Genomic DNA, 22,885 nt, shown 5'->3' on the forward strand with positions numbered 1-22,885 from the left:
GCCTGGAAAATCTCATGTATAGAAAAACCAGGCAATCTATAGTCTGTAGGATCACAATGAGTCAGACAAAGCTGAGCATACACACAAGCGCACATGTACAGGGGTCACTGTAGAGACTGGACAACCAGTACATGCACTAGGATCCTGGCCATCAGGGAGGGAAGAAAGGCAGGAGATGATGAAGAAAGAGTGGACGGAAGTGTCACCAAACAGACATTTTGCATTCTTTATTTTTCTGATGCAACTAGAGCTTTGACAGTGGTAGTCCTTTTGCAGGTGCAATTTCATAGCCTTGCTCTGAGGTTATGTCCTTCAAAGTAGGTAGGAGTCTCCTCAGTTTCTGAGGTTCTTTTGGACTTGTGTTAGTCAGTGGATGACTTTCCAGAAACGAGCTGACTTTTCCTTTGGCATTTTAAGGATGCTGAGTGTGGCTGGCTGCAAGCTGAGCTGTTGAGGATACCTACTTTGCCTTTTTCTCTCCTACAGAGCTTACTCAGAGTCCAGTGGGCGTGTGGGTCTGCCAAGAGAGGCTTCTACTACGCAGTGCATGGAGCTGGACCTTAAGTCTCCCATTGACATAATGACCTGCCTCCCAAGAAGCCTAGCCTATTCCCAAGGGGGATCCTCTTACCCCTTCAGTAAGAGGAGTTGGGGTATAGTTGCCAGCTTGGAATCTAGACAAATTCCAACCAGGACATTTGCCAGAAAGTGGGAAGTAGCAATGCAAACAGCTCAGGTATCTTCCACTACTTGTGGATGGCTTTGAGGGCTACACATAAATCTTGATGGAATCACTGGCCTTATGATTTATGTAACAAATTTATGTATGATTTATGTAACAATAGTAGTTCTTAGCTACAAGTTCCTGAAATCAAACACACATCTTACAAATATGCACAACATTTGACTACTAGACCTAGATTATTAGTTCTATGAAGGCAAGGATCACTTCTGTCTTTACTGTCTTGTTTTTCCTACTATCCTTAGAGCTAAACACTGAATGAATGAATGAATGAACAACAAATTTACTTATACTCTTGGTGATATGTTGTTTATATTTATCATTTTTGCTATAGTCTTTAGCTTTATAGTCTATAGCTTTAAGGAAGAATAAGATCTGTTCTACTTTATTCTGTGTCTAGGAGACAGATTTATCAGGGAACCACTTACTAAAAATTACTGCTAATAAACAATTGGATGGGAACAATTAGAGTTTTAGTTGTAGAGAGCAAATAATCCTTTGCTCTAAAGAATGGACTTCTTTTTCCACTTGCCATGTGAAAATAAGAAAATAATGGAGATCACAGAGAAATAATAAATAGTATTTGTCTCAACCTCTATCATGTGGGGGGAAAAAAAGAAACACTTTCACATACTCTATTTCACTTTATACTTAGTAGAATCTTCTCAGAAATAGAGCTGAGACTGTCATCTGTTTTATTAATAAAAGAGTAATTTAAGATGCAGATAGTTGTGGTGTATGTCTCCAGTAAAACCAACAGGGTTGGGGTCACTAATTGCAACATGTGGCTCATCTTAATTTTGAAATCTGGATACAGACTTCTGTGTTGAAACTCATAGGTTACAGACACAATTGCAGCCAAAATCATTATTTTATGTCTGACTTCTATGCATCCCTCAGATCTCAATTCAGATGTCTCTTCCTCAAGAAGTCCTCTCTCTATTTCTCTATAGGCTATGTCTGGTCTCTCTAGAAATGCTCTCAAAGTACCTGGTAGCCTTTGTGAGTGTGTGCTAAGTTGCTTCAGTCATGTGCAATTTTTTGTGACACCACGGACTGTCCCCCACCAGGCTCCTCTGTCCATGGGATTCTCCAGGCAAGAATAGTAGAGTGGGTTGCCCTCCTCCAGGGGATCTTCCCAACCTAGGGATCGAACCTGCATCTCCTGTGACTGCTATATTGCAGGTGGATTCTTTATCCCTGAGCCACTGGGGAAGTCAGGTAGCTTCTGTACGTGGCACTTATCACACTTGTCTCTTACGGGCTTTTTTGGTAGCATTATTTGATTACTACTATTATTATTATTAATATTATTATTATTTGGTGGCATTATTTGATTACCAAGAAGCATGCTGTTTTACCTTGTTATTCTGGAGGTTAGCACACAGTAAGCTTTGGTAAGTGAACACCATAGCATTAATAAATAAAGGAATAAGGACTTACTGTACAGTACAGGGAACTATACTCAATATTTTATGAAAACCTATAAGGGAAAAGAATCTGAAAAAAATATGTAGGTATGTGTATAACTGGCTCCCTGTGTAGTACAGCTTAAACTAACACAACACTGTAAATCTACTACACTTCAATTAAAAAAAAAAGAAATAAAAGAATAAATAAATGTTGACTTTTAAAAATGGAGTTTAATGTCCAAGGAGGAATTCAAAGAAAAAGTAAGAATTAAAATCCATTTTCAGAGGATATGAATTGATATTTACATTTCAGAAGTCAGAATAATTTTAAAAATTAAAATAAATGCAGCAAAGAGATATTTCAAACAGTTATTACTAAATTAATAAAGATATATTATTTTTACAAGTATGTATATACACAGACTACTTAAAACATTTAAAATAATTTCTTAACATCCATAAATCTGTAATACAATTTGAACATATTTTTTAACTTGACTTATGTGCTTTCTTGATAAGAGCAACAGTTAAATCATGAATTTTATTTATTTTTTCTCCCTAATGATCTGTTTTTAAGATAAAAAATTTGATTCATATTATCTATAGCAATATGCTTTATTAAAATGATGCTGAGAGAGGAAAAAATGGCTAGAAAATTCAAGAAATAAAAATAATGCTATAGTATATATGAATTAAGTTTATAGGAAATCTTATTCTACCTCCTACTTAGAAAAATTTTATAGGCCAGTAAGACATCAAAAAAATTTTTTTAAGTTGACTAATGGAAGAAAACAATGATACAGGTTTTTCTAACTTTTCTTGGTCTATAATAAAAATAAGTATCATTTAATAGAATTCAAATTGTAAGACATTTAAATGTGGAAAAAAAGAAGTACCTAAAAATAAAACGTCTCATTAAAACTGTCAAAATCTTTCAGTCTAAACACTGGTAAGATATTTACAGAAAGATTACAATTTTCTTAACTTTTTAAAAATATCCACATATATACTGCATTAAGATAGCTTCAGATTTAGACATAGAAAATAATATATAAATTAGCAACTGCAAAAATGAAAAAGGAGTTTGGGCAAAATGCTTGAGACAATTTCCTTAATATAAAGACTTAACATAAAAACTTAAAAGTATAAATATAAAGACACATAAATACATATATAAAAGTGAGAATTATGTTAATAAGGGATTAAAGTCAAAGTGGAGCAAGGCAAGAGGACTGTCCGGGGACAATTGAAGGTAATGGAGATCAAGGATTTTATTAGGTTAGGAAATAGGCAAATCTGTAGACCTTTGAGGTCTGCCCTGGTGGCTCAGCAGTAAAGAGTCCACCTGCAGTGTAGGAGATACAGGTTTGATCCCTGGGTCTGGAAGATCCCCCGGAGGAGGGCATGGCAACCCACTCCAGGATTCTTGCCTGGAGAATTCCAAGAACAGAGGAGCCTGGCAGGTTATAATCCATAGGATCTGTAGAGTTAGACATGACTGAAGTGACTGAGCATGCATGCATGCATGCGTAGACCTTTGAAGAGCTGGTTTCCATAAATATGCCTGTTCCTTGGTAAACTGTGATTTCCTTCTCCTGTATTTAGCATAACAGCAGAATTTTACCAAGAGGATTACTAAAATTCTTGAGTGTTTTCCTTTGGTGAATACCATAGTTACCATGATGCTGATTTGTAGGAGCCTGACATAAATGATACGTAATGCTAGAAAATTGAGTTTAAAATATACTTCTGTTTTGTATTCTCATTCCCATAATAGAAGAATAGAAAATTGAGTTTAAAACTGCTGTGTTACTGACACTTCAAATGAGGTTTAATTAGTTTCTCTGACAAAGCAGTAAATCTTTAAATTAAAGAGTTCAGGAATTCTTAGCCCCATAAAATTCTCTAAGGAAGCTTAAATGGGAATAATAACTTTTAAACACATCTTTCTTGGTACCTCCCATGAGACAGCCAATGTTGGCCCTTGACAAACCGCAAATATAAATACACCTTGAATCTGTTAAGAGTCCATCACAGGCAACTACTAAAATCAGACTTCTTGATGTTTGGGCATTAGAAATCGACCTCCAGAATATCAGAGAATGATATGGAAATACTAATCAATCAATCAATGTCATCTTCTTCTATAACAATAGCCAACATTTTATTATGTGCTTAGGAAATGCTATGACCTACTCTAAGTGTTTTACATGGATTGAATCTGGAATCCTTCTCTCAACCCTACATGGTTGGAGCTATTATTATTTCCATTTTATGGAGGAGGAAACTAGGGCTTAAACAGGTTGAGTGACCTCCTGGGGAATATATTTTTTCTTTTTTTTTTTTTCTTTTTTTTTTTTTTAGGAATATATTGAGAGAGGATGTCTGTAGCAAAGGCTGTGGGTGTGCCAACTATAGTTCCTTGGCCTTATCAATGTAGTGCACACCCAGCCATACTTCTAACTGCCAGGGGCCTGCTGCAGGCCACTCTGTGTATATTTTTCTGCATGCAAGACAGGCCAGAAAAGCCTAGAATCTGCCCCAACCTCCTCCCAGGAGCCCTCAATCAATGATGAATGGGATTTGGTATAAAACATCTCGGGTCCCTCACCCCTCAGACACATGTTCTATATTGCCTACTAAGAGTTTCTGAGTGGAATTAAACTTTTGTTACCCATAGTCATAACTTATTTAAAAATCCATCATTTATTGGCAGTCTTCCTTCCCCTTTTTTTATCTCCTTAGTTGCTACCAGTGATTTCTGGGATTACCTCCCAAATAAACTGTTTTCTCTCATATCCTTATCTTAGAGTTTGTTTCTGGAGGAATTCAAACTAAAAAGAGCCCTAGACATGATTAGAACCCAGACAGTCTGGCCATAGAGCCTAGTGTTTATCCCTACCACATGCTTCCTATTATCCCAAAAAGATGATAGATATTTTGTAAACCTGGTCTCAAGACATGAGAGGCAAAAGAGTTTTGTCTTTGTTATACATCCCAGCTTCTTATCAAGAACTATGAAGGATCTGAGATTTTACTTTTCCTGCCAACAAGGAAATTAGCCTGCCATAGGCTAGCAGACTTTTGTCAAGACAACATGATGGTAATAGCAAACATGCATTTCCAGCAACCCAAGAGCTCTACACATGGACTTCACCATATGGTCAATGCTGAAATCATATTGATTATGTTCTTAGCAGCCAAAGATGGAAAAGCTCTAAAGTCAGCAACAAGACCTGGAGTTGACTGTGGCTCAGATCAGGAGCTCCTTATTGCGAAATTCAGGCTTAAATTAAGAAAGTAGGGAAAAATCACTAGGTCATTCGGGAATGACCTAAAACAAATCCCTTATGATTATACAGTGGAGGTGATGAATAAATTTAGGGATTAGATCTGGTAGACGGAGTGCCTGAAGAACTATGGATTAAGATCAGTTAACATTGCTCAGGAGGCAGTGACCAAAACGATCCCCAAGGAAAAGAAATGCAAGAAGGCAAAGTGACGGCCTGAGGAGGCTTTAAAAATAACTGAGGAAAGAAGAAAAGTTAAAGGCAAGGGAGAAAGGGAAAGATATAACCAACTGAACGCAGAGTTCCGGAAAATAGCAAGGAGATATAAGAAGGCTTTCTTGAATGAACAATGCAAAGAAATAGAGGGAAACAATAGAGTGGCCAGGATGGGCATGATAAAGGACAGAAACAGGAAGGACCTAAGAGAAGCAGAAGAGGTTAAGAAGATGTGGCAAGACTACACAGAAGAATGATACAAAAAAGGTCTTAATTACCTGAATAGCATGATGGTATGGTCACTCACCTAGAGTGGAACATCCTGCATTGCAAAGTCAAGTGGGCCTTAGGCAACATTGTTATTAATAGGAACAAAACCAGTGGAGATGATGGAATTCCAGCTGAGCTATTTCAAATCCTAAAAGATGATATTGTTAAAGTGCTGCACTCAATATGTCAGTAAATTTGGAAAACTCAGCAGTGGTCACAGGACTGGAAAAGGTCAGTTTTCATTCCCATCTCAAAGAAGGGCAATGCCAAAGAATGTTCAAACTACCTTAGAGTTGCACTCATTTTACATGCTAGCAAGGTTATGCTTAAAATCCTTCAAGCTAGGCTTCAGCAGTACCTGAAACCAGAGCTTCCAGATGTATAAGCTATGCTTCGAAGAGGCAGAGGAATTATAAATCAAATTGTCATCTTGTTGAATCATGGAGAAAGGAAGGGAATTCCAGGAAAATATATACTTCTGCTCCATTGACTATGCTAAAGCATTAGACTGTGTAGGTCACAACAAAATGCAAAATTCTTAGAGAGATGGAAGTACCAGACCACCTTACCTGTCTCTGAGGAGATTATATGTGAGTCAAGAGGCAGCAGTTAGAACCAGACATGGAACAATGGACTGGTTCAAAACTGGGAAAGGAGTACACCAATGCTGTATAGTGTCACTCTGCTTATTTAATTTTTATGCAGAGTACATCATGCAAAACATCAGGCTGGATGAATCCCAAGCTGGAATCAAGATTTCTGTGAGAAATATCAACAACCTAAGTAATGTAGATGATACCACTCTAATGGCAGAAAGTGAAGAGGGTGAAAGAGGAGAGTGAAAAAGCTGGTTTGAAACTCAACCTTAAAAAACTAAAGTCATGGCATCTGGTCCCATCTGCTGCTGTTGCTAAGTCACTTCAGTCGTGTCTGACTCTTTTCAACCCTTTGGACTGTAGCCCACCAGGTTCCTCAGTCCAGAGGATTCTCCAGGCACGAATACTGGAGTGGGTTGCCATGCCCTCCTCCATGGTAAATAGAAGGGGGGAAAGTGGAAGTAATGACAGATTTTATTTTCTTGGGCTCCAAAATCACTGAGGACAGTGACTACAGTAATGAAATTAAAAGATGTTTGCTCCTTGGAAGGAAAGCTATGGCAAACCTAGACAGTGTATTAAAAAGCAGAGGTATCACTTTGTTGACAAAGGGCCATATATAGTTGAAGCTATGGTTTTCCAGTAGTCATGCACGGATGTGAGATTTGGACCAGAAAGAAGACTGGTATGCTCAGTTGCTCAGTCGTGTTTGACTCTTTGCAACCCCATGAAATGTAGCCCACCAGGCTCCTCTGTCCACGGGATTTTCCAGGCAAGAATACTGGAGTGGGTTGCCATTTTCTTCTCCACGGAAATAGGCTGAGCGTGGAAGAACTGATGCCTTCAAGTTGTGATGCTGGAGAAGACTCTTGAGAGTCCCTTGGGCAGCAAGGATCAAGCCTGTCAATCCTAAAGGAAATCAACCCTGAATATTCATTGGAAGGACTGATGCTGAAGCTGAAGCTCCAACACTTTGGCCACCTGATGTGAAGAACTGACTCATTGGAAAGACCCTGATGCTGGGAAAGACTGAAGGCAAAAGGAGAAGGGGGCAGCAGAGGAAGAGATGGTTAGATAACATCACTGACTCAATGGACATGGGTTTGAGCAATCTCCAGGAGACAGTGGAAAACAGAGGAATCTGGCATGCTACAGTCCATGGGGTTGCAAAGAGTCAGACATGAGTTAGTGACTGAACAACAAGAGTTTGATGAAGACTGATAGAAGACGCAAAACTCCTGGGTCAGAGACAAGAGCTCTGCTCTATCATACACAGCAGTGATAGTAGCTAAAGAATCTACATTTGCTCCGCAAGGTCTGTTTCCCACAGGATGACACAAACAGGCCCAGATGGATAACTCCACATGCAGCGGGTTGCGTTATGGGAGAAAGGACCCTGAGGTTAGAGAACCCAAACCTTTTATACAGGACATTAAACATGACTGTTCTTTGCTCCAGAGATAGTCACTACCTCTGTCTTTCAAGGCTGTTAACCATACCAAAATCTTTGAAAAGATAATCCATAATAGAGGAAATCAGCATCTCACTTGAAATGTGTGCAGCTATGCAAGACACCCATAAAAAACTGTCTTCTTTATTCTGAAATCGCAAAAGTTTGCTCCTAGTTTCATCACACAATGGAAACATAATTATGCCTTACAGAAAATGGCAAAAACAAATGGCAACACTTAAGAACTGTTCATTGTATGGTCTTAGTTTTTATGATTGTGTCATTTTGTTTTCAAAGTATAAACGGGCTTCCCTGGCGGCTCAGATGGTAAAGAATCTGTCTGCAATGCAGACCTGGGTTCCATCTCTGGGTCAGGGAAATCCTCTGGAGGAGGGCAAGGCAACCCATTCCAGGATTTTTGCCTGGAGAATCCCTTGGACAGAGGAGCCTGGGGGGCTACCGTCCATGGGATCGAAAAGAGTCGGACACGACCGAACGACTAACATTTTCACTTTTCAAAGTATAAACCCATTTTCTTTCGACGCTGGCAATAATCCTGTGAAGTAAGTTATTTTATGACTGATGGAAAAATGATTCAGAAGATAAAGAGCTTCATTTTACTCCTCTAGTGAGTGGTGGGCCCACAGGTTAAACCCAGGATTTCTTATTCCCAAACTACCAAACATTTGACCAATAGCACTAGAGCAGATGCACATCTGCTGAGAACTTAAAACCTGAGAGCTTTAGTGGGTCTCTTCATTTCTTCAGTGCTGCCACACTCCCATGGCAGAATTTTGGGAGCAGAATTGAAGATATAAGCTGGAGGGAACACAAGTGGAGGAAAGGATGTGAATACGCTCTCTTTGTCTTTTGATGTTCAACTTCCCTTTTCTACATTCATTTTTTTTTCCTTTTGGTGGTTTTCACTATATAAATCAGTCATTGGTTTAAAAAAAAAAATCCCACAACGGCATGGATTTGGAATTAAACTGTAAAAAAAAATCCATAATTATCAGAATTATAGCATTTTCACTCAAATGGATGGATGCAATACATATTTATTTTAGAGTTTTGTGTGTTTCTCTCACCGGGGAAGTGTGCACAATTTCAGTACATTCAAAACTTCAAGCAAATTTACATTTTTGGACATACTGTTCATAGCATCTTGGTGCTGCTGTTTATGACATACACAATACCTGAGAAAAGTATACAGATCAAATTCTGCTATATTGTATGATACTTGGAGTACATTGTAGAAATCTGTTACTTAAAGGAATCTTATAGTGAATCCATTTTGTGAAAGAAACAAAAACAAAAAAACTGTACCTTGAGAGATAGTATGACTTGTGGCAAAAGCCTTGATCAAAGAGTAGAAATTCTGGGATTCTAGTGCTACATCCCCTTTGTGTCATTTGTACCAAGGAGTGGGAAAATTTAATCTCTAAACGTCTCTAATTTAAATGTCCTTTTCCTGGGGACTTCCCTGGTTGTCCAGTGATTAAGATTTCACACTCCCAATTCAGGGGGCAAGGTTCAGTCCCTGGTCAGGGGAATACATCTCGCTCATGGCAATGAAGATCCCACAAGCCACAACTAAGATCTGACACAGCCAAATAAAGTAACTTTAATAATAACAGATTTCCCTTTCCTGGAGTGCAATGACTTATGTGGTTTGCCTCTCAACTGTGCCTCTTACTGGAAATACACTTTCCTGCAAGTCATGTAACCTTATTACATCTTTTCCTAACTTGTGGAATAAGGATAATAATATGTACTTCAAATAGTAATTGCGTTACATTAAATTAGATAATGGGCTTCCCCAGTGGCTCAGCAGTAAAGAATCCACCTGCAATGCAGGAGATGGGTTCAGAATCCCTGGGTCTGGAAGATGCACTGGAGAACGAAATGGCAACCCACTCCAGTATTCTTTTTTTTTTTTCATTTTATTATTATTTTTTTCATTTTATTTTTTTTTCATTTATTTTTATTAGTTGGAGGCTAATTACTTTACAATATTGTAGTGGTTTTTGCCATATATTGACATGAATCAGCCATGGATTTACATGTGTTCCCCATCCCAATCCCCTCTCCCGCCTCCCTCCCCATTCCATCCCTCTGGGTCTTCCCAGTGCACCAGCCCTGAGCACTTGTCTCATGCATCCCACCTGGGCTGGAGATCTGTTTCACCCTTGATAGTATACTTGTTTCAATGCTATTCTCTCAGAACATCCCACCCTTGCCTTCTCCCACAGAGTCCAAAAGTCTGTTCTGTACATCTGTGTCTCTTTTTCTGTTTTGCATATTGGGTTATCGTTACCATCTTTTTAAATTCCATATATATGCATTAGTACACTTTATTGGTCTTTATCTTTCTGGCTTACTTCACTCTATATAATGGGCTCCAGTTTCATCCATCTCATTAGAACTGATTCAAATGAATTCTTTTTAATGGCTGAGTAATATTCCATGGTGTATATGTACCACAGCTTCCTTATCCATTCATCTGCTGATGGGCATCTAGGTTGCTTCCATGTCCTGGCTATTATAAACAGTGCTGCGATGAACATTGGGGTGCACGTGTCTCTTTCAGATCTAGTTTCCTCGGTGTGTATGCCCAGGAGTGGTATTGCTGGGTCATATGACAGTTATATTTCCAGTTTTTTAAGAAATCTCCACACTCTTCTCCATAGTGGCTGTACTAGTTTGCATTCCCACCATCAGTGTAAGAGGGTTCCCTTTTCTCCACACCCTCTCCAGCATTTATTGCTTGTAGACTTTTGGATAGCAGCCATCCTGCCTGGCATGTAATGGTACCTCATTGTGGTTTTGACTTGCATTTCTCTGATAATGAGTGATGTTGAGCATCTTTTCATGTGTTTGTTAGCCATCTGTATGTCTTCTTTGGAGAAATGTCTGTTTAGCTCTTTGGCCCATTGTTTGATTGGGTCATTTATTTTTCTGGAATTGAGCTGCAGGAGTTGCTTGTATATTTTTGAGATTAATCCTTTCTCTGTTTCTTCATTTGCTATTATTTTCTCCCAATCTGAGGGCTGTCTTTTCACCTTGCTTATAGTTTCCTTTGTTGTGCAAAAGCTTTTAAGTTTAATTAGGTCCCATTTGTGTATTTTTGCTTTTATTTCCAATATTCTGGGAGGTGGGTCATAGAGGATCCTGCTGTGATTTATGTCAGAGAGTGTTTTGCCTATGTTCTCCTCTAGGCCACTCCAGTATTGTTGCCTAGAAATTTTCATGGACAGAGGAGCCTGGAGGGCTATAGTGCATGGGGTTACAAAGAGTCAGACATGATTTAGCAACTAAACAACAACAAAATTATATAATATTTAATAAGCAGTTTGTACATACTAAGCACTCAATGAACTTCAGTTAGTACCATTAATTCTACATTTTCATGTATCAGGTTCACTTACAGTGAGGCTTCCTATAACACATGCATTTTTTGGACTCTTCAATTAAATCTGACTATAAGCAATTATTTTCAATAGTTGTGTATAGATGTGTCAGCTGGACCATAAAGAAGGCTGAGCGTGGAAGAACTGAAAGTTTCGAACTGTGGTGCTGAAGAAGGCTTGAGAGTACCTTGGACTGCAAGGGGCTCAAAGCAGTCAATCCTAAAGGAAATCAGTCCTGAATATTCATTGGATGGACTGATGCTGAAGCTCTGATACTTTGGCCACCTGACACAGAGAGCAGACTCATTGGAAAAGATCCTGATGCTGGGAAAGATTGAAGGAAAAAGGAGAAGGGGGTGGCAGAGGATGAGATGGTTAGATAGCATCACTGACTCAATGGACATGAATTTGAGCAAGCTCTGGAGATAGCAATAGACAAGGGAGATTGGTGTGCTGCAATCCATGGGGTTGCAGAGTCGGACACAACTTAGCAACTGAACAACAAAATAAGTTGTTTATTTTGTTAAATTTAATCCACACATTCATTCATATTTTTTCTAACGTTTTACTGAAAAAATTTTAAATCTACCTAAGGTTGAAAAAAATATGCTGTGAATACCTATCCGCGCATGGCCTGGATCATACAATTAACATTTCCCTGTGCTGTGCTTAGTCGCTGAGTCATGTCCAACTCTTTGCAACCCCGTGGACTGTAGCCCATTAGGCTTCTCTGTCCATGGGGATTCTCTAAGCAAAAATACTGGAGTGGGTTGCCATGATTATTGAGGATATTTATACTATCACATATCTGTCCACTTACTCCTGTATCCATCCAGCAAGACTTCTTTTCTAATGAAGTTCATATTCTATGGAAAATGTCAGTACACTTGTCTCCCAAAAAATATCAGCCTGCTTATTGTTAAATAGAATCCAGACTTTGTTTGGGAGTCTTTTTTTCCCACTTGGGGTAAAACTTTACATATAGGGAAACTATGCATTTATTCTTATATTCCAGGGTGATTTAAATATTTCAAATCAACTCTTTTGTGGTGACTTAAATACTCAAATTAAATCACCAATTATATTTGCTTTAATCTGTAGTATAATGCATTGAAATGCCTTCAAAATCCTGATATTAAAGAGCAAGCTTATCTGATAGGTCAGCTGAACCATATCAAGTTTCTCTTTGCAGATTGTTTGATTTGGGCATTTTCAGTTTGATCTTGTGTCATAAATCCAAATCCATTTGGTTTATCCATTTGTAAGCTAAAATATAAAGAAGTTCCACCACAAGAAAAAAAATTGTAAATTTGTAATTACATGTGTTAACAGGTGTTAACTAGACTTACTGTGATGATCATTTCACAGTATATACATATACTGAATCATCATATTGGACACCAGAAAGAAATAGAATGTTACCATGTCAATTATATCTTGATTTTTTAAAGAAGAAAAGGAAATAAACCTATAAATATGTAATAAAACTTCAAAAAATAGAAAAGACAATGAATATTGCAAGTCAATAAAATTAGCATGATGACAAGGGCCATGTTTTGGTTCTCCAGCTTTTGTTTGATTCTATCATGTTGAAGCACTTAAACTCAATAGTTCCCGTGTGTAACACTAAGGGGACAATGTGGATAATGACTGATGAGATCCCCTACCAAAGGAAGGGTTTTGGCAATCTTAGTCTTTTTGGGTGTGCTCCAAGAAAAAAGATTTCAACAAAGTATCCCCTAAAGTGTGCCTGCTCTGCGTATTTTGTAATTCACACCTACTCCCTCTCATAATATATTTGATGTAGAAAGTAAACCCTGGACAGAAAACAAAAACAAAAATGTTCCAGTGCTATTATTGGAAAAAAACAACACATAATCACAGTTGGGTCCATCTCATATATCTATCTATACACTCTGGTGAGCTAAAGAAATGAATTTCACTCCAAAATCTCTGTTGAAACTTTAGTTCCTTTCTCTAACATGGAAGAAGAGCATACTCAGCAAAACTCAGTTTTTCCTAGCTAACTTATGTCTTAAATGACATAGAGACAGTCTTTGTGAGTAAAGATCACAGCAATCATATTACATTTTCAGGTCATCACTGAGAATGGCAACAAAATACTGAGTCACCTCTCAGTATTCAAAGGGGCTTAGGCTCTAGGACCCCCACAGATACCAAATTCCATGGATGCTCAAGTCCCTTCTGTAAATTGGTGAAGTATTTGCATATAATCTGTGTATATCCTCCTGTGTACATCAAATCACCTCTAGATTACTTATGATACCTAATACAATGCAAAAATAATTGCAATGTGTGGCAAAGTTTTGCTTTTTGGAACTTGGTGGAATTTTTTTCCCCAAAATTATTTCATTCCTTTAATTGGCTGAATCCCTGGATGCAGAACCCTTGGATACAGGGTGTCAATTGTAGTTTGTTAGGATCTTAGGCATGGACTCTCCATCATTCAGCATTTGGCAACATCCACTTAGGGCCCTTAAGTACAGATCACTCAGGAAGATACCAAAAAAAAAGTTTCCACTCTCCAAATTTTAGGGAGCTTCATCCTATTATCCTGTGTGGAATAGAGTAGTGAAATAGATGATTCAGCAGAAATATTAACTATTTGTGAAACCTGCAGACTCTAGAAATGGATAAACCCGAAGTTAGAAAAAAGTGTTTGAATCCCTCTTTCATGATTTATTAATGCAGTGACCTTAGGCAAATAACCTCTCTCAGATACGACAAGTTACTTAATCTCTTTGAGATATGACTTTCTGATAGGTAAAATAAGAAAAACAATAAAACAACAGCAGATTTCTATTAAGTTCCTATTATTTGCACAGTACTGAACTTGAACTGTGAGAGCGTTGAAGATTCCTTCACTGATTTAATTTTTACAGCAATCTCATGAGGTAGGTGTTGTTACTATCTTCTTCTGTAGGAGAGCCCAGGTTGTTCAGCTTGAGGGCAGTACCTCAGCTTGAACCCAGAGCTCTCCATCATTTTATCCTAGTGGAACTGAATTGCACAGGGTTGCTTTCAAGAGAAGTGAGCAAAACTGAGGCATGAAAGACATGTAGAAGATGTTCAATTAACGGTAACCTCCCCTTCTTTCCAATCTAAATAAGAACACCCAGAACCTATATTTTAGATATTTTTTTATCTATCTATCTATTATTGAAGTATAATTGATGTACAATATTATATGTTACAGGTGTACAAGTGATTCACAATTTCTAAAGGTTAGATAGTTTCTTACTCTTAGGAAGTTAGTGAATCAAGCAAACAAAACAATAGGTCAAGAATTGATCTGACCTAAACATAAAGTATGAACTTCTATTCCCAAAGGAAAGGTTCCTTGTTACACTGGCTCTTTACATCTTTGGGGGACACACAATCTTTGCTATCAAATAGTAAAGACAGGATCAAGAGCCAGAAGGGCTCCAGAATGATTAAAAAACCTTTTGACATCAATGAAGTACAAACATTTCTGAGCTAAATATCCTGATACAAAGTTCTCACATTCCTATTCATTTCCTTGTTGTTGTTTAGTTGTTAAGTCATGCCTGACTCTTTTGCAATCCCATAAACTGTAGTCTGCCAAGTTCCCCTGTCCGTGGGATTTCCCAGGCAAGAATACTGGAGTGGATTGCCATTTCCTACTTCAAGGGATCTTCCTGACCTAGGGATTGAACCCTCACCTCTTGAGGCTCCTGCATTGGCAGGTGGGTTCTTTACCTCTAGCACCACCTAAGAATACTGTAGTGGGTTGCCATTTCCTTCTCCAAGGGATCTTCCCAACCCAGGGATCATACCCATGTCTCCTGCAGTGGCAGGCAGATTCCTTACCACTGAGCCACCAGGAAAGCCCACTCACTCCCTTAGGAGGGTCTAAAATGACCCCAAAGTCATACTTGATTCTTGGGAGATGTCCTGATTAATTTCCATTGTAATGTGGAGAGAATCTTTCACCAATAAGCAGGAAGTGGGGTGAAGAACACAATCCCAGGATTCCCCTTGGAAGACAAGCCAGGGAAAGAGGAGATCCCAGAGGGCCACCAGCCCTCTCCTGAGAGGCTCAGTTCCTGGTTTCTTCCTCGTATATTGGTTCAAGTAGGACACATTTGCATTTCATCATCACATTATTTTCCCATGTGTTTTCCATAGACATCCTTGTCTTACTGGAAACCTAAGCAAACTGATAGAGCAGTTGCATCTCCCTTTTTAGAGATGCTATCCATCTAGGAAATTTGCTTGTTTTCAGGCACACTTCGTTTCTGGGATGTAACAATTAACGCCAAGGTGTTGGTGGCTTAACATAGTCTGCTTCCCATAGGTGTTTACTTTTTTTGTGATGTATTTTTTTATTGGAATATAATTGCTTTACAATCTGCTGTACAATGAAGTGAATCAGCTGTGTGTATACATATATTCCCTCCCTCCACCCTCAACTCTTCCCACCCTTCTAGGTCATCACAGCTCATCACAGAGTCCCGAGTTGGGCTTCCTGTGCCTTACAGCAGGCTCCCACTTGCTGTTTTATACATGGTGGTGTGTATATGTCATTCCTGATGTCCCAGGTCATCCCACCCTCCCCTTCCCGCCTGTGTCCACAAGTCCATTCTCGAAGTCTGCATCTCCATTTCTGCCCTGGAACTATATTCATCATTATCATTTTTCTGGATTCCACACTGTTCATTGCAACACTATTTACAATAGCCAGGACATGGAAACAATCTAAATGTTCAACAACAGATGAACGGATAAAGATGTGGTACATGTTTTACAGTGGAATATTAACCCAGCCACTAAACGAAATGAGATAGGGTTATTTGTAGAGACATGGATGGACCTAGTGTCTGTTATACAGAGTGGAGCAGGTCAGAAAGAGAAAAACAAATATCGTATGTTAATGCATATATGTGGAATCTAGGAAAAGCATTACTTTTGAAAAAAACTCTAGGCATGCTTTATCTAGTAGTGGAACTGATGTCTTTGGGCTGAGAAAGGGGTGCCACGGGGGCTTGGAGAGACAGCACAGAAACTCATTCCATATTCCATGGCTAGCTAGCTATCTTGTCCATCCAAGCAGGTGGCTAGTTTGATTTCTCTGTGCTTTTGTGCATTTCATTTCCTTTGTTTTTGAGGGCAGCATTTTGGCTGGTGGAGAGGCCTCTTCATCACTTGTCATGTTGCTCTGTGCGGGCACCCACCTTGTGCGCATTTGCCTGTGGTGATCCTGATCTGCAGATCCCATTAAAGCAGGGAGCAGAGAATAAGCTTTCTTCAGTACCTCTGAGAGAGAAGCCTATGACCCCTGAGAGAAGTGTGCCAGTGTCTGTGTACATGTGCACGCCCGTGGCATCTTTTTGAAACAAGCTGCATCTTTCTGTGGATCCCTGGCTGTGATACACTTCTCTTTGATTTCCTTTTCTGTGTTTGAGAGCTATCCTTTCATTTCAGTGTAGGTTGAGGCCTGAGATCATGCCCCTTTATTCACACACACACATACACACACACACACACACACACACACACACACACACACTTCCCTTTCCCTAAACTTAATCTCCATGTAGAATCTCTTCACAGATAAATAAATGTGTTCTGTACTAACAGTTGACTCCCAAAATCCATTTTACCCCAATGATTAGTATAAACTAAGGTCACTCTCCTTGCTACTGAGTGGGTTAAAATATACATGTAATCTAGTCTTGGCCAATGAGCCACAAGAGAGTCTCCTGCTTCTGGGAACAGCTTTCTGGCTCATTACACAGAGAGACAATTCTCTCGTTCCTGCAGTGTTGACTTTGTTGTGTCTGTAAGTGATACAGACACAGACACCAACACAGAGGTGACTGTAGCCACCTCTCCATCAGTCCAAGACCAGGGCCAGGAAGATTGTCACAAGGCTGGGCTGGAGCCTTGATGTACCATACCTAGAACCCATGCTAACTTTGGAATTACTATGTGAGACAGCAGATTTGATTGTTGCATATGCCTATCTGAGTTGAGTTTTCTCTTACTTGCAACAAAAAGTAATATGGCTGATTCAGATGCACTACTTTTAAAAATTTTATGTATTATTTGTTTTTGGCTGCACTGGGTTTTTGTTGTTGCATGCAGGCATTCTCTAGCTGTGGTGAGTGGGCTTCTCACTGCTGTGGCTTCTCTTATTGCAGAGCACAGGCTCTAGGCTTCAGTAGTGTGGCATAGGGGCTCACTCGTTGTGGCTCATGGGTCATAGAGCATGCAGGCTTCAGAGCAGCCTGTGGTTCACAGGCTAGTAGTTGTGACTCATGGGCTTAGTTGCTTTGCGGCAAGTGGACTCTTCCTGGACCAGGGATTAAACCTGTGTCCCCTGCATTGGTAGGCAGATTCTTATCCACTTCACCACCAGGGAACTCCTCAAGTGTACTATTTTTACGGACAACCATAATTGTTCCGTGGCTTTGGTATAACCACTTGATAACTGCTAATATTCTTTGAGTTTAGACCATATGCCAGGTATTTATATAAAGGAGAGTGTGCTGGCTTGTTTTAAAAAGTGATGTTTCTCATAATCAGTTCATTCATAATCCTTCTCCATCCCTACCCATGGTCACTTGTTACCACATTAGTTAGTATAACATCAAATGGTAGATGTGTAAATGCACCAAAAACTGATGGTAAATGAGTTGATCAAACAGGAGTCTTGTGGACGACTTCTATTACTTCTAAAAGTCTGGACACAATTATGGAAAGAACTGCCTACTTATCAATAGATATAAAATTACTTTAGATTTTAATATAGCATCATACTTTCAATCAAAACCTTAAGGATGAAGTTATTATCTGAGATTAAATCAATGCAAGAGTGTCAAGAGAAGTTTGCTATCCACTAGTTTTAAACTGAGGCTTCCCAGGTGGCTCAGTAGTAAAAAATGCTCCTGCCAATGCAGGAGATATGGGTTTGAGCCCTCTGCTGGGAAGATCACCTGGAGAAGAAAATAGCAACCCACTCTAGTATTCTTACCTGGGAAATCCCATGGATAGAGGAGCCTGGCAGGCCACAGTACACACGGTTGCGGAGTTGGACACGACTGAGCGACTAAGCATGCATGCCTTTTAAATTTGCATTGTTAATATTACTGCCAAGCATTAGGATTAAATGAAAATTTAAAAACATCTGCTGAAATATAATACAGGTGAAAAATGATGAGAACACAAAAAGCTTAAGGATGAATTTAATTGGTCATGCACTTAACACTGACATGAGACATAAGTTTTCAGTTGTCATGATGTCAGTTCGAGCCTTGCTGCTCTCTTGTGCACAACAAAAGTGACATGGCAGTGGAGAGAGAAAAGTGGAAGTGCAAATAATGATGAATTGCACCACATGTAATTTATATATCCAAGGTTTATGCTTTGTATGCCTTTGAAGGTAAGAACACAGCAGAAGACAGATCATGAGAAAGGACAGTCGGGTTACACTGCTTTGCATGTTTATTTTTTCAAGTCCATTGTCGGCCCTTTAAATAAGCATAGTAGATTTACGATTTTAATCCTAGAATTGTGGTAAAATCAAATCTTAAACTACAGAAAGGGTATCTTAATAGTATAAAAGTTATTGAAGATTTTGACATGGCTGGAAAGTCAAAGCAAAACTCCCATCATGGTTTCTCCTTTCCAGTTGTTTTTAGAAGACTTGCTGCTCCTGAGTCTCCCTGGGAAGACAGATACCTTGGGAGCAACCTTCATAGGTTAAGAGACAGCTAAGAAATAGGCCTAGAGAAGCAAAAGTTGCAGGGAAAATGAAAGCTGATTGGAAAGTGATATGACTGAGAGGATAATGGTAGTGTAGGTACCAGATACAGATGACAGAAAGGCTACTGTGTAAGTGGTGATGGTACTGGTGGTCCCGGGGATGAGATCAAGCAAACAGGATACGATGGCGGCTGCAGGAACAAATGTCAAAACACAGGGTTAGAAATCAACCACGGAACAATCGTTCATGTTTTTTGAGTTCAAACTGCATGTCGGTGTTGTGGCAAATACTTTACCTCCACTGTTTCTCTTAATCCTCATGTTAGCCTTGCGAAGCTGGTATTATTATTAACCTAATTTCACTGATGAAAATAAATGGTACATTTATTGATACAACGGACATGAACTTGGGCACACTCCAGCAGATGGTGAGGGACAAAGAAGCCTGCCGTGGGGCAGTCCATGGGGTCTCGAAGAGTCAGACACAACTAAGTGACTGAACAACAACAAAAATTGACACCTTGCAGAATTTGGTTTAGAATACAGGTGGTCTGATTCCAGCACGGGCACGCTTAACCACGGTGCTATATTCTTTCATAGTTTAAAATTTTAGTGTATGGGTAATGCAATCACTGTTTGTCTACACGGTAGGTTTTCAAAATAATTTTATTTAGTTGTGCTGTGTGGGCTTCTCGCTGCGGCGGCTCCTCTTGTTTCAGAGCACAGGCTCCCGGGCTCTAGAGCACAAGCTCAATAGTTGTGGCACATGGACTTCGTTCCTCTGTGGCACATGGGATCTTCCCAGACCAGGGATCAAATCTGCATCTCCTGCATTGGCAGGTGGATTCTTTAACACTGAGGCACCAGGGAAACCCTATATGATAGTTTTAATACAAATTAGAAAAGACCAAAGAGCCCTGCCCACCACCGAGGGAAACACAGACTCACAGCTGAAGTTTAGAGGGCAATTGGCACCTCTGATCAAGGAAACAGGTTTCCTTTGCTTAAGTAATGACAGCCCTTGCAAGCGCACCTGCTTTGGATATCAGTTCTATTGACCTCCTTAGCGAGGCATCTTATTGCACACAGATTTTACAACTACATGAAGGGGTTTAAAAAAATGTGTATTTTATTTTTATCAGTTAAGTCTTATTCACAAGCACTCTGCACAGATATTCCCTGTCCCCTTCTCCATTCTGCTCTGTGTTCAGGAAGGCTGACCTTTATGGGCTCCATTAATGGGCTTGCTTGCCTTCCGGCTTCCAGTTAGCTTCATCTAGTGGGAGGTTACCAGCCAGAAGTCTGGAGGAAGGAGAGGAGTGAGGCTGGGGTATTTTCTCCCCTGTCTGCCTCCCTATTGAGCCAGAAGCTTGGGTCCTCTCCTAAGGTCTCAGCTTCTCAGACAGCTTTCTGTTCCATAGCTTCAGAGAGAATTCTGTCTCTAGGTTCTGGTGGCCACTTCTTATAGCTCTTCTAGCCTGGAAGGGATGCAAAGTTCCCTTCTGTTGTTAAGTCTTGAGATGCTTCATCATTCTGTGGTCACTCCCTAACTCTGCCCACACTTCTGTAAATAGTCCCTGAATTAAAACTCGCCTCGATTTCCCTGTATGAGTGAGCCATCTGTTTCTTGCCAGGACCCTGACTGATACACAGTGGAAACAAACTTTAACTATTTTAAGTGAAAATGGAAATTGGGGAAAGCATGTTAGAAGTCACAGAAAGGCATGGAGGTGGGAAGATCAGGGTTGGAGAATAGGCAGGAACCCAGGGACCTCTGGAAAGCTGAAGAGCAGAAATGACACTGAAGTCATTCAGTGGGAGGAGCCTAGGCCACCCACTGCCACTGCTTGTATGCCCACCAAATGTCCCTGTGTCCTTCAGCCACCAACTCAAGGAGAAGACCCGCTTGCCTGAATCTACATGACACATCCCCATGTTGAGCTGGCCAGTGGAGAGTGGGCATCAGGCCCCTTTGGCTATTGTGATAGGAAATGGACTCCACTATCCACCAAGACCACACCCAACAGTTGAATCCTTTAAAACAAGAAATCAGGAGATGCTAATAGGAAGTACCACTCCTATTAACATAACGATAAAAACAAAATAGTGTGAAACAGCCTTAACAATACGAGCATCTAAAGCAACTTTTCCCAAAAGATGAAGGTTCATGCAGAGATAGGCACTTGTCAACAAAGTGCCTCAGCAGAGAAGGACCATATCTAAAGTTCTTATACATGAAAAATCTTTACAAGGTTTTAACCTAGGCGAGATATAAAGTTGCCTGTTACATCTTAACAAGGTGTCCACATTGCCCCTTTCTTAGAACCATCCATTCAGTGGATTGTCTGCCCAAAAACCAGCCATTCAAGAGCCAGGAGGTTCAGATACCAGTAACTTCAAATCAACTTATTGCTAGGAATTGATTGATTATATCAACTTGGGGCTAGAAATTGGCCCCAACAATTAAAAAAAAAAATCTGTAAGTTTCTTAAAGGTAATTCTTCATCTCTACCATCACTATTGAAAATGTAACAATAAAGAATATAGGTTTTACTGTGAACTCAAAACAAACAGCTTATTGAAGAAGTTGAAAGATAATACTATTTTATTATATTTGTTGACTGTTGTATTTATAGTTCACACAATTACTAAATCTAGCATAAAATTTAGACTATTTACATTTATAGCCCTCTGGAACCACATTTTATCTCATCTTCAAAATTAACTTACTTCACAAAGACAGAGCTGAAGAGTTATAAATTTCAACATGCGTTTTACTCATCATGAAAGAGAGAGCAATACATATCCATAATTGTCCCCCAGAGGTTTCTTGATATAGTTACTGTTATCAGTAAGAGGAAATTATTCTTCAAAATAAAATTACATTGACACGATGCTTATAATTTTTAATTGAGAATATGTATTCTGTTAAATTAGGTTTGTTGGTTGTATATATAGACATTTTTATTTTCAAAATATTAATTTACTGGATAAATGTGGAGTAAACAGAACACTGTCCAGGCCAATGAGAAGATTTCCAGAGCTGCCAGTGAGATGATTTTGTTTAGCATGACATGTGATAAAAAATTGAGATGGGTTTTTATGATACAATGGGCATTTAAGATTTTAGTTCAAGATGTAACTTGTTTCCTATGCTCATAGGTCTTACATGCTCTTGTGTAGACGATATATATATAAAAAACAATAAAAAATAGAAAAGATCTACAGTTTTTATGTCTGTGATTATGTTGTCAATCCAATACTCCTATAACATGTCATCTTATAAAGCAAACATGAATGCTACTGCTCTAAACATGTACAAATTTAATGGCCTACAATACTTACTAGTTGCCTGGTGGAGACAAGGAAGAAAGTAGATTGAGCACTTCTTTTCAAGGAAGTGATAATATCTACAGATCTTTCCCTTCCAATTTGAAGAACATGCATCTTCCCCTAACACAGCCTTTGCTGTTTAAAGCCAATGAGCAGATCTTTCCAAATAAATTGGTAGGCTGTCAGCTGTTTTAATAAGCAATATCTGCAGAATCAAATCACTAGGTATGATGCAGTGATTAATGTGGCTTGGTATCCTGGATACCTGGAAATTCATGGCCAAGAAAAAGCTATTGCCTTCCACTGGCTTCTCACACTCTGTACTGCCCATCTCTAGACTGGGATGTAGCAAAAGAGGCTGGTCCATTCAGCCCCCTGGCTTCTCTGACTGCACGTGCTCCCTGCAAATAAATGGAA

The sequence above is a fragment of the Dama dama genome, chromosome 8 (assembly GCF_033118175.1).
Source record: "Dama dama isolate Ldn47 chromosome 8, ASM3311817v1, whole genome shotgun sequence".
Classification (NCBI taxonomy): domain Eukaryota; kingdom Metazoa; phylum Chordata; class Mammalia; order Artiodactyla; family Cervidae; genus Dama; species Dama dama.